The sequence below is a fragment of the Diuraphis noxia genome, unplaced genomic scaffold, assembly GCF_037042655.1.
Source record: "Diuraphis noxia isolate RWA-SAM2 unplaced genomic scaffold, SU_Dnox_SAM2 contig0003, whole genome shotgun sequence".
NCBI classification, from domain to species: domain Eukaryota; kingdom Metazoa; phylum Arthropoda; class Insecta; order Hemiptera; family Aphididae; genus Diuraphis; species Diuraphis noxia.
In genome coordinates, this window is record NW_028301713.1 from 26,810,754 (window position 1) to 26,825,289 (window position 14,536).

A 14,536-nucleotide genomic window follows, 5' to 3' on the forward strand; every position below is an offset into this window, starting at 1 on the left:
CACATTTTATTTTATTAACTTATAAAATTGTAAAACGAAAATAATATTAAATTTATATTATCATATTTATAGATACTGCGAAAAACGTGTTAAGTTAATAATACTAATTTTCATAATAATAAATATGCGAATGTACGATTCACCACGTTATATCGACCGTTGCGCCATATATTAATTATTATATATCATCATATATTAAAATAAATTATCAAAATTCAAAGTATATTCATTAACATAAAATATCAAATCAAACAATATAATATTATTTAACGCCACCAGCCCACCACTGCCTATAATATAGGAATATTGTGTTTCTGGTTTCACTAACTAGTTATTAATTAAAACGGAATTTATTGTAAAAAAGAAACCAAAATACTACGTACAAATTTACTAAACAAAATATATGATCATATGAATATTGATTACCTGTTGGCGCCCACAGAAATTTTTCTAGGGAGGGGGGGCAATGTTAGGATTTGAGGATAAATATTATAATTTTACTAGGTGTTTTAAAATAATAACATATTTTATTATACTCGTATACAATGTATTATATTACAACTTATTTTATACTTTGAATTTGTTGTATAGTATATAGTCATTTATCTTAAAACATTCAATTAAAAAAAATATTTTGAAAAAGCCAGCGGGCAAATGCCTCAGCTTGCACCCCCCTGCGGGCGCCTATGGTTTGCAGTTACTTGTTAGCTTATACATTTGAGTATTTGACATTACACAGCAGACTGTACGGAGCGAGAGCTCGTCGAAAACAATAAATTGAATAAATAATTGTGTGTCAGACAATTGTGTCTTTTTGATTTACGCTATACTCTGCGGTATTTTCACCGTAAGGTCCGAATGGGTTTTACTGCCACGGTTTTTCTAACGAATCTAGCCTTAATCGTCTAGTTATATGATTTTATTTATAAATAGGTAAATATTATAATATGAAAATAATTATTACGACCATTTATATTATATTTTATTGACACACACAAATGCGGTGGTATGATTCCATAATTCCATGTATTATTTTTACATCAAAACCGGCTTATTTAAAATTATTTAAAAAAATTAAATGAAAATAATTCTTTATTTACTAAATTCTTTAGTACGAAGACCAGACTGATGGAAGTATGTTGCAATTGATGTACATGATTCAATATTTTTGTTTACTTCCACAAAATGTGCTGCAAGTTCTTCCCAAGCTAACGCTCTGCGTTGTACTGCGCACCAAACTTTCATTGAAGGCATATTATTGAGAAGCCTATAATTTTTTAACAATGCCCATAAACCATTTTTTTCTCCTACATTAATGTAAGCACCATCTGTGACGACAGAAGATATTACTGGAAGTATTTGATCTCGAGGTAAATAATGTTCAATTGACTTTTTTATTAAATTATAGTAACCTAAAGCACCTCTGGTTTCTGGTTCTTCAAATCCTAAAAAAAGTAAATCAGTGTTTCCTTGTTTAGTAATTATTTTCAGCAATACGTGGATATTATCTATTTGAAAGCGATCAACAGAACCATCTACTCGTAAAGAAACTGAAATACAAGACTTAAGTTTATTTTTTCAGCTTAGGAATATCAGCAAGCACTATATTATGCTGAAGCATATCTCTATATCCAGGCGGAATAATATATTAAAGTTTTCTTTCCAAAGGTTTTAATGGATTAAATTTTTGTTGAATATCTAGTTTTTGCCGTTTTAAATGAGCAACTTCACTAAAAGGCCATGACCAGGCACTAATAATTCCTCGTTTACCATCATTAAAAACTGTACACATTTAACTGGCTGTTTTTTGAGATACCTTTAGGTTTTTTGCAGAGATTAGTTTATCTAAAGGAGCTTCTTAGGCTTTGACTTCTTTTGGTAAAGCAGAAAAACGATGCACTTTTAAACATTCAACGTTTTCTTTTGATAACAAATGGTTAGAAAATATACTTTTAATTGGAACAGTTCCATTAGAAGACAAATAGCTGGTACATGATTTTTTTGCTTTGTGTGTATCAATGCCGTGCCTGGACATTTGGAAATTGAACATCTCATTAATTGTTTAACACTTGGCATTTCGAACTACACAAAATTTTAGTCCCTGCTACATATTAATATTGTATATCCTAATATTCAGTATATTAGATATTGGTATTATAACTTATAGGCAACATTAATATTACCCTATAACACTTTGTAAATTTCTTGAGCTTTAAAAGACTTTTTTGTTTTGCCGTGGAAACTAAATCATTCACCAAATAATTGCTCTTGTCATACAAAGATCAAAAACTGTTTACACTGCAGGATTTATTAAAGCAGAAGCGTCTACTTTAAGTGATACATATTTTTTCTAAAAAAAAATGTTTTGGTTATATAACATCACGTTTATAGTGTAGTTAAACTTTCTTAAAATAGACCTCTTATTATACATATTTGTGTAGTTTTTTACTTTTGGAATTAAAATATTGATATTCCATTATATATATATATATATTATATATATATATATATATATATGTTCTGCACATAATTAAAATAAATTAACAATAAGTTTTATTTATTTTTGAACACTAAAAGATTATAATTATATAATAATAAGCTCAGGATTATTGTATTATTATATTGTATAATATATGAATATGAATATGATGACCATTTTAATATACAAAAAATGTAAATGTACCTAGTTAGGTATACCTATCTATATTTATACAAAATTGAAAATATTATTACAAGTTAGATTAATTAAAATATATGTTTTGATAGGTTTATTTGTAAAATGAAGTATATAGTATACCTACGTAAACAAGTATTTTATTTTTTCCGCTATAGTAATATAGGTATTATGTAAAATGTGTGTAAATAAATGTTTTATACAGAATGGGTATTTGTATGTACCTAACAGGTTAGGTTCCATACTAGTACATATAAATTATATTATAATGTTATATACCTACCTAACATATATAATAGATAGTGTAACTGCAAATATAGGTATTATAATATTTTATAAGCATGTCTTATAGGTGAAACTTGTTCAATGTGTCCATACACAAATTGCATACAATTGTTATAACGTATTATAGTCTATAGATAGGTATAAATAATATATTAAAGTAGTAAATACCTTTAAATACCTTATACTATTGCGACTCGTGAAACATGTAACGATGACAAAACTTAAGATATAAAAACGGTGTTCTGCAATTGCAATAAGTTAAATAACCGCAATAAACAAAAAACTCAAATAGGTAAAATAATGTAAAGGAAGCAAAATGGTTTGGGTACCATGTTTTCTGTAAAAAAAATAAATAATACACATATTTAAATAATAGCTTTGAATTTGAAAAAGAAATAATCTATTAGCTGATTGAAAGAATTAATATTTTGTAAGTGAAATATATGTACCTACTCAGGATTATTTGGAGTAAATATATATATGATGGATCTACCACATTATTAATAATCTGATAGATAGATTATAAAAATATGCAAGATAAAGTGTTTGTTGAATAACTGAAGTATCATAAAATCATAACATACAAATATAATACGATAATAGTAGAGTTAATATTATAATACTTAAAGAAATTATGTTATAATAATATTAATATAATACAATAATTTTCAATATATAATTTATAGCCTTACTAACAATACCAATTATTTCTGTAGCATGCCTATGTGATATGGTCTTAATATATACAAACTAAATAATACCTATCATGTTTATTGTGGTGTTGATGCGACAACGCGAAAAAGCCATGAAATAAGAGTACCCTTTTAATGTTGCGTTTGATGTTCGCGCTAGACATTCGACGAATGCGATGTTTGTCGGTAACCGATCGGTCGTCGTCGGGTCAAATAATCATATCAACGGTGCAAGTTTCAGCCTCTGCAGTCATGGGTAGATTAATGTAAAACAAAATACGTCCAAAAATGGGTAAACGCATGCAGCTGAAACGTGTCTGAAAAAACACGTGGTCCATATTATTTTGATAATAATTTATCATCTCAAAGTGATATAGCCCTATTTTTACTGTTAATTGTTATTAGGATGATTTTTTTCAAAACGTTGACACATTTATAGATAGTTCGTCGTTTCTATTTTACGGGAAATGTCGATGAATGATGTACTCAAACGTGTTATACCTATATATTGTGTAAATATACCCAAATAAATGTTACAGTCCTGTTCTAGAGGTAATGAATAAATGAAAAAGTAAAAATATTATATAATATTAGTCACACAAAAGTTATCGGAATCAATTGACTAGTTTTCAATTGTCCTTGGTAAAAATAATAACAAACATGGTGATTATTATTATATATTTTTATCCATGACAACAAAATACTTAACTGTTTATTAATTAACTTATAAAAAAAGACAAATCATTATTTAGTTTAGATTAACGTCTCGACGATTAATTTTTGTACTTTATTAATTGAGATATTTAATTTCGTCAATAATATGTTAACGAAATCGTATATAGTGATGAGTGTTGCGTTAGGCACAGCTGGATTAGCTGGAATGTGTATTTATCTGTGGAATCGATCAAAAAGAACATCTGCATGTGTAAAGAACACAGAAGATTTAAAGGTATACAAATTATATTTTTGTCGAATATGTTCACAAGTGGTATTAATAACCACTGTGATAATGCAATAATTGCATTATAATTTACAGGTGGCGAGAAAAGAAGGAAGCAAGATATTGAATTTATCAGCCGGCACATGGGGAAATACTCGTAAACACAAAAATTCAACGTCCATAAAAAAATGTTTAGATCACATGAAAGCGAAGAAGAACACTCACCAATTATTAAGTGACTCTGCTAATCTCATTCCGATATTAGCTAATGTGGAATATTATGCAACGAACCCCGAAAAAGAGAGACAACCTGATATTGTAATGGTTAGTAAATAACGAAACAAACAGCATCCTTTTTTCGAGTGATATAATATACTATAAATAAAAATACGTAACGGCTGCATTAAAACGTAGCAGATTTTGTACCCCTAAAAACGTATAGCTGCTTACAACATTTTACGTCACTCACTCAATATATAATATTATGCCAATTACCTATAACCTATAAAATTGAATACAACATCTCTCGTACGATAGAGTAAAATAAGAGAATACTCTTTTGTTGTGTGACATTTCTGATTTATTTCCAATCATCGAGATTGATAGATATATTGAGATGAACCCCGATTACTCGACACGAACTGAAATTCTGAAGATTAGTAGATTCTGAAAACGATCCTACATATTTCTCCGTCCTTGGTTATAATAATTATCCTAGATGCATTAATAATATCCATCATTTGTTTATTTTGTAATTAAGCTATTACATGATAAAATCTTAACTAATATTTTTTACGTTTATGATACCTTTAAGCCTGAAACAAGAACGTTTAATGAAAATGATCGCACCTCCACCATTACGATATCACTGGGTTCTAAAGACATTCAAAATGTAATGTTCCCGTTGAATGTCAATCCAAGTGTTACAAGTTTTAGAATTGATTATCGACAGCACAAACATATCAATGTTCTTGCTTGGGTGTAAGTCTTTTAAAGTTTTCCTACGATTCGTTGATTAATACATAATTTATTTTCAATTAATAATAATCTTAAATTTAGATTTCCGTCGGTTTATGAATTAAAAAAAACCATTCGGTATTCCATTATACCACCGACAATAAATAATGTGAAAAGAAATATAATTGTATGCTACAAGATTAACTTCCAAGAAAAGACATTAACGATGTCTATTCCGAAAACGATTAATTTGCTTAGTATATGCGACCCTCGGCCCGATACGGACATACCACAAAAAACCATAGAGAGACGTTCAGATAGAGCTTTAAAAAATATTGAAAAAACACTCAAAACGAATTCGATTGGAAAAGATGAATACTCAACGATTATTGTACGGAAGGTAAATTAGACAGTACGATGTACAGTATTAATAAATGTATGACTTATCAAGTCATACTGTATAGACTATGTTATTTCACTATGAAAATATTATAATTTTAAACTCGCATTGTTTAATTTTAGGCTGATATACCACCGGAAATTAAAAAGATGAAGGACCCGGTGGTTATGATAAATGAAATTTTTCCATATATAAACTTCCATCATGAACTTTTATCAAATTCTCCGGCAACAGTTAAAGTAACAGCACAAATCTGTGAACAAATATTTGAAGCAGATGGTAATTTTTTATATTTAAACATCCATATATTTAACAATAATTGATATTTCAACAAATGTTTTCGAATGCTCTAAAAATTACATTTATTTTAACTCAGAATAAAATGTGTATATAAAATAATCATTTATAATTGGTATTAATTTATATTTTGTAGCACCAACAATACAAGAAGCGAAAAACAATGTATGCATTGACGTTTTAGAAGTATTCTTCAAGTATGTTTATTTACGATATTTTCTATTTTTCTACCTTTTTCGTTCATAACATTTACATGAAATTATTTAATTCCAGCTATGAACATCCATGTGCATCAAATGACCCTTGACTGCAAAAACAAAACTTCAATATAGTATCGCATACTAAAATCCAATTTAGTATACGTAGTAGTTAATTGGTATTTTACATTAGTATTTTCAAACTTAGTAGGTAAGGTTACATCCACATAGTGAAATCATTCATTTTATGAACCGGATTAATAAATAATTAATATAATTTCAAATCTTTTTTGCCATAATAACATTATATAAATCATAATTAATTAAAAATAAATAAATGTTCTGGTTATTTTTCCAAGCAAAAAGGAGAATAACGTATGACAAATTAATACAATTAATTATATAATTTTTAAATTAATAATGAATTATATAGTGTCATTATGACAAAAATGATTTGAATTTATATCAATAATTTATTTATGATAAAAATGGACTAGAACACAATCTCATATATTTACGTTTATATTTTCACTGAATCATGACGACGAACGTTTAGGTTACAAACGTATAACATAGCAAAATCTGTTTAGCGCGGGACAACTTTACTCCCTTTGTATTTATAGTAGAATTACCAAAATTCCACAACGCATAGGTAAGAACTTTATCTGTGTCATAGCGTCGTTATTTTTTTGATATCATAAATATAATTAAAGTTATAAGCTTAAGAAAATACATTTATTTTTTATTTTTTCATTAAATTACTTAAAATTATTGGTTTGTGCTATCAAAAAAATAACGACGCTATTACACAGATAGAGTTCTTACCTATGCGTTGTGGAATTTTGGTAATTATGCTATAAATATTGAGGGAGAAAAGTTGTCCCACGCTAAACAGATTTTGCTATGTTATACGTTTGTAAGACGGAGACAACACATGCGGGTGTGGCGCCCTCTTAAATATTGATTTAAATTCAAATCATTATTGTCTTAATGATATTGTATAATTCATTATTAATTTAGAAACTAAATATTATACATAATATACAAGTATAATTTATCTACTGTATTAAAATATCTCACATTTTTGGTTTGAAAAATATACAAATCAAGGATTTGAATTTATATAAATAATTTATTAATCCAGTTCATATAGTAAGTGATTTCAGTATGTGGAGTATTTTTTTTCAAACAAATCTTGTACAAAAAGTTTTTTTCTAATTATAAAATTGGCAAAGTTACAGTATGGTCAAATTTAATATTTATGTAAGTATATAATCTGCTTTTAATGACATTTTAATAATGTTTATTTTATAATTGATCTACCTATTTTCGTATCACCATTTACTCTAATTATAATCACTTGAGTAGATTTTTCGTCTATTCCTTATAAGTTATTATTAATCTGGTTCATTTATTATAAATTGATAACTGCATATGAATAATAATAAGTTATCCCCATAATTTAACAATATTTATTATTATTATTATTATTATTATTATTATTATGCAATAAAAAAAATTATTATAATTTATAATGTATTGTTGACTGAAGATCAAATAAAAGCAGCAACATCACGTGAATTTTTGAGACGTTTGGAATCATGTTTGAAACATCAAGGTGGAAACTTTGAACAATTTATTAGATAAAATGTATCAATAAGTCAATAGTAATAAGTTCTAAAATTGTTAGATAATATGTTTATTCCTTAAAATTTAAATAAATGAATTTGTAGTATTAATTTTTTTTAATTGTCTTTACCTCCAACTATTTATATTTACCAACTTGCAACTGTAGATTGAGTAAATAATTTATTTCAGTCTTCTTTGTATGTAAGTAGCAAATTAAAAATATCAAAACTAGGTAGCTCAATTATAAAATGAACATTATTAAAATGTCGTTAAAAGCAGATTATACCTACATAAATATTAAATTTGACCATTCTGTAACTTTGCCAAATTTATAATTAGAAAAAAACTTTTTGTACAAAAATTGTTTGAAAAAAAATACTCCACATACTGAAATCCGGAAGAAATATTTAGTGATACCTCATATCGTGAACACACTGTATATTTTATATAATTAATTGTATTAATTTGTTATACGTTATTTCTCCTTTTTGCTTGGAAAGTTATACAGAACATTTATTTATTTTTAATTAATTATGATTTATATAGTTATATAATGTTATTATGGCAAAAAAGATTTGAATTTATATTAATAATTTATTAATCCAGTACATAAAATGAGTTATTTCACTTTTTATTTTTTATTTTTTCGTATGGCACTATGGGAGTAGGCACGAAAGCCTTATAGTTATTTCACTATGTGCATGTAACCTTACCTAGTAAGTTTTGAAAATACCAACTACTATGTAGAAAATTGGATATTAGTACGAAAAAGGTAGAAAAATATTCAATATCGTAGATAAACATATTTGTAGAATACTTCCAGAGCACCAATACATACATTCATTTTGGCAGAAAATATCAATTATTGTTAAATATCAAAGATTACCATATGCTTCAAATATTTGCTCATAGATTTATGCTGTTACTCTAAAAAATTGCCGGAGGATTCGTTAAAAGTTCATGTATGGAATAAGTTAATTTACAATTAACAAGGGACCCTTCATCTTTTTAATTTATGGTGGTATATCAGACTCAAATTAAAGAATGCGAGTTTAAAATTATAATTTTGTCATAGTGAAATAATATAGTCTATATACAGTGTTGCAGTAAGTTCTAAATTTTACCTATACATTGTTTATGACTTAAGTCATATATTTATTAATACTGTACATCGTTAGGTTAGACCCTAACCGTACAATAATCGTCGAGTATTCATCTTTTCCAATCGAATTCGTTTTGAGTGTTTTTTCAATATTTTTTAAAGCTCTATCTGAAAGCCTCTCTATTGTTGTTGGTGGTATGTCCGTATCTGGTCGAGGATCGCATATACTAAGAAATTTAATTGATTTTGGAATAGACATCAATAGTGTTTTTCCCTGAAGTTCATTCTAATGCACAAAGTTATATTTCTGTTCACATTATTTAATTTCGGTGGTATAATTGAATACCGAATTTTTTTTTCAACTCATAAACCGACAGAAATCTAAATTTAATATTATTATTAATTGAAAAAAAAATATGTATTAATCAACGAATCGTACGAAAACTTTAAAAGACTTACACCCAAGCAAGTACATTGTGAAATGTGTGTGCTGTCGATAATCAATTCTAAAACTTTGAACACTCGAATTCAAATTCAAAGGGAACATTACATTCTGAATGTCTTTGGAACCCAGTGATACCCAGTGATGCAGTTTGTTTCATTATTTACTAACCTTTACAATTTCAGGTTGTCTCTCTTTCGTGGGGTTCATTGCATAATATTCCACATTAGCTAATATCAGATGAGATTAGCAGAGTCACGTAATAGTTTATGATTGTTCTTGTTCTCTTTGATGTGATCCAAACATTTTTTTATGGACGTTGAATATTTTTAATAACCAGCATGTCCCCATGTGCCTGTAGATAAATTAAGTATCTTGCTTCATCTTTTGAATTTCTAGTGGTATATCAGCCTAAAATTAAAGAATGTGAGTTTAGAATTATAATTTTGTCATAGTGAAATAACATAGTCTATACAGTGTTGCAGTAAGTTCTAAGTTTTACCTATAAATTGTTTATGACTTAAGTCATATATTTATTAATACTGTACATCGTACCTACTGTCTAATTTACCTTCCGTACAATAATCGTTGTGTATTCATCTTTTCCAATCGAATTCGTTTTGAGTGTTTTTTCAATATTTTTTAAAGCTCTATCTGAACGCATCTCTATTGTTGTTGGTGGTATGTCCGTATCTGGTCGAGGATCGCATATACTAAGAAATTTAATTAATTTCGAAATAGACATCGATAGTGTTTTTTACTGAAGTTCATTCTATAGCACACTGCAGTTATATTGCTGTTCACATCATTTAATTTCGGTGGTATAATTGAATACCGAATTGTTTTTTTCAACTCATAAACCGACGGAAATCTAAATTTAATATTATTATTAATTTAAAAAAATTATGAATCAATTAACGAATCGTACGAAAACTTTAAAAGACTTACACCCAAGCAAGTACATCGTGAAATGTGTGTGTTGTCGATAGTCAACACTACAACTTCTAGCACTCGGATTAACATTCAACGGGAACATTTGTTCAAATCGTTGGTTAAGCGCATGATTCTATGTTTAAATTTAAAAAAAAAATAAAATGATTAAATGCTAACTGTGTTTTTGTAATCATTTTTTTATTTATGCTCTCAAGTTGTAGTGCATATTTAAATTATGTATAGCAGAGGTATCCAAAAATTTTACGACAACACCCAATTCGGAAACATTTTATAATTTGGTGACACATCCAATGAAATGTTTTATATGTTTTATCAACGAACGTTTCTTTAAAATATAACCTTTAGTGCACCAGTGTTGTAGTTACACGTCATTGGAATACTCTTAATCGTTATGTGTTATGATTAAAAAATTCAGTAATCACCACCAAGATCTATAAAGAAGAGGTTAGCCAGTGTTGGGTGAGGAACTGATAACAACGGTTGTGGTCGGACTAGTGCGTGACGTAGGCAATAGACCACAATCAATTGGTCTTTGTGTTTTGTATTTTGCGTTGTGCGATTTTAGTTTTCGTTCACTATTCATTATTTATTTTCTATGGTTTTACGTTTCACACATCTATTTATTCATCAAATTGTTGTTTTATTTGAGGAATTTACGAATAATCAATATTATATCCGTAAGTTTAATAAAAGTAATACACTATCAATATTATTATAGTATATTATATGCGTGTCTATCTTACAGTATTCGCTGTACCAATCAAAGACAAGATAAAGTTAATATAAAATATGTATTTTTATATGTATAGGTGTAAAATATAATACATACATTTTTATACTATTTTCCAATCCAAAAATATATCATCAAGATTGTTAAGAATGATATTTAAACGATTGCATTGCCAAAATGAGCAATGCAAAATGTGGCTAAGACTTATATTTGTCAAAGAATATTCCATTAGAATAAAGTTTGAAAATCAAAATAGAAAAAAAGAAAGTTATCTAAAAAAATGAAATAAATTTTAAATTATTTTTGTCCTCAATGTATTTTGTTAAAATTATAGAGAAGAAAAAAATCTTATTTTTTATACCTATTCTTATTTTATTTCAAATAATGTGATACATTGCCTTTATAGATTATTATTATAATATACCTATATGTATTAGAATTACCATATTTTCCAATTAATACATTGTTTTGGATTTTTGTGAATTGTATTACGTTTCATTTAATTTTAATGCCATAAATTATTATCAATAACAATAAGTGACCTAAATTATTTGCACGAAAAAAGTGGAAAACATGCAAACCAAAAGGGTCAAAATTTAACTCAAAATGCACAAAAATATGTTCAAATATTCACCATAAACTTATAAGTAGGTATTAAAAATAATATAATCATTCAGTTGTACTTATTTCTGTATTAATTATATTTAACTTATCAAATTAAACGAGAAAATGAGTAGAGTAAACGATAGCAAGAAGAAATTGAACATTTTGAATATATATTTATATTATTTTAATGCAATTGTGATAATTTATAATAATAATAATAAAATATATTTGCAACAATAATATATAAACGATGTGTACCTATATCATATATTTTACATACATGGATTTTTTTTTATGTATTAAAATATTGCTGGACCCTCTAAAATCTGAGGAAGGTGAATTTCACTATCTGGACATCCAGTTCATGAAATTGTCGATTTCATCACAGAATATAACTATTTCACTTAATGGATGCGACATTTACATAATAAATTGGTGATTTATTAAATAATTACATTATTAATAAATATATTCACATTCATATTATCGTTTAGTTATAATTAAATAAAAATGTTTATGCGCCTACAGCATATAAACCATCTATAGACCGTGAATAAATATTATTAATAAGGTCTATTGACTACTTCACTCATAACAGCCAATCACCAAGTTTTCTGATTACCTACTAGCTAACCTCTTCTTTATAGATCTTGAATCACCACGGCATGGTAACTTTTTTATACCAAACTATAAAAAGTATAAACTTACAATATGATATTATAGTAAGTATAGTTGAACACAGAATGATTTCGAATTTATTAATTTTCTTTTCTATATTATGTGATTATATTATAATATTTTAGAGTAATTTTTCATTGAATAATTCATACTATCATAGTATGAAAAATAAACATAAACTTTAAAAGTTTCTCTCGTCCAACAAACAAACATGTTATTTATCTATTTATTTCATATTGCTTTTATTACAAATCAACTTAATTATCGAACTCTAGCTAAAATAATACGTAATAATAATTTATATTATCATATTTATAGATACTCCGAAAAACGTGTTAAGTTAATAATACTAATTTTCATAATAATAAATATGCGAATGTGCGATTCACCACGTTATATCGACCGTTGCGCTATATATATTAATTATTATATATCAACATATATTAATATCAATTATCAAAATTCAAAGTATATTCATTAACATAAAATATCAAATCAAATAATATTATATTATTTCACGCCACCAGCCCACCACTGCCTATAATATAGGAATATTGTGTTTCTGGTTTTACTAACTAGTTATTAATTAAAACGGAATTTATTGTAAAAAAGAAACCAAAATACTACGTACAAATTTACTAAACAAAATATAATATGATCATATGAATATTGATTACCTGTTGGCGCCCACAGAAATTTTTCTAGGGGGGGGGGGGCAATGTTAGGATTTTAGGATAAATATTATAATTTTACTAGGTGTTTTAAAATAATAACATTTTTTATTATACTCGTATACAATGTATTATATTTTATTATATTACAACTTATTTTATACTTTAAATTTGTTGTATAGTATATAGTCATTTATCTCAAAACATTCAATTAAAAAAAATATTTTGAAAAAGCCAGGGGGGCAAATGCCTGCGGGCGCCTATGGTTGGCAGTTACTTGTTAGCTTATACATTTGAGTATTTGACATTACACAGCAGACCGTACAGAGCGAGAGCTCGTCGAAAACAATAAATTGAATAAATAATTGTGTGTGTCAGACAATTGTGTCTTTTTGGTTTACGCTATACTCTGCGGTATTTTCACCGTAAGGTCCGAATGGGTTTTACCGCCACGGTTTTTCTAACGAATCTAGCCTTAATCGTCTAGTTATATGATTTTATTTATAAATAGGTAAATATTATAATATGAAAATAATTATTACGACCATCTATATATTTTATTATTTATTGACACACACAAATGGGGTGGTATGCTTCCATAATTCCATGTATTATTTTTACATCAAAACCAGCGGTATCGATGCACTGTTATATTATTCTTATATTCTACAAATATGACTAATATGAGACAATTGAAGATGCATCTTCAATTAAAACGACATTAGATAATGAATATTTCAAATTGTATAGATTGTTAATGCGTTTTAAAAGATAAATAAATAAAAATAATTTTCAGTTTGGCGCCCTGGGCAGTGGCCCAGGTCGCCCATAGCTTTCGCCGGCCCTGAGTAACCTTGTAAAAAACGCCAAGTATCAAGCCAATAAGCCATCGGACCGGAAATCGAAACCACTGAGCTACCCAACCACACAGACCAACGATGCTGTCTTTCCCATGTAACGGCATTGGTGATGGTGATCAGTTTTTTTTTCAAAGTTTCTAACCTAACCAAATGTTTGGTCATGCTCATGCAATAAGCGCTATTTCGCGGAGGTACCAAGACAAACAGTTTACTAAAACCCGTTTTGGCGATAATTTTATGTCAAAACTGTTTACTGTTTACTAAAATGTTTGGTGCTATGGCCCAGGGGTTAAAGTGGGGGGGGGGGCGCAGGAGGACTCAGTCCCCTTACCTCTGACGGCGGTTAAAAAGCGTCCCCTTTAACAAATTAGGATTTTATACATTAGACATTATACATAAAATTATATATGGAACGCTTAAAA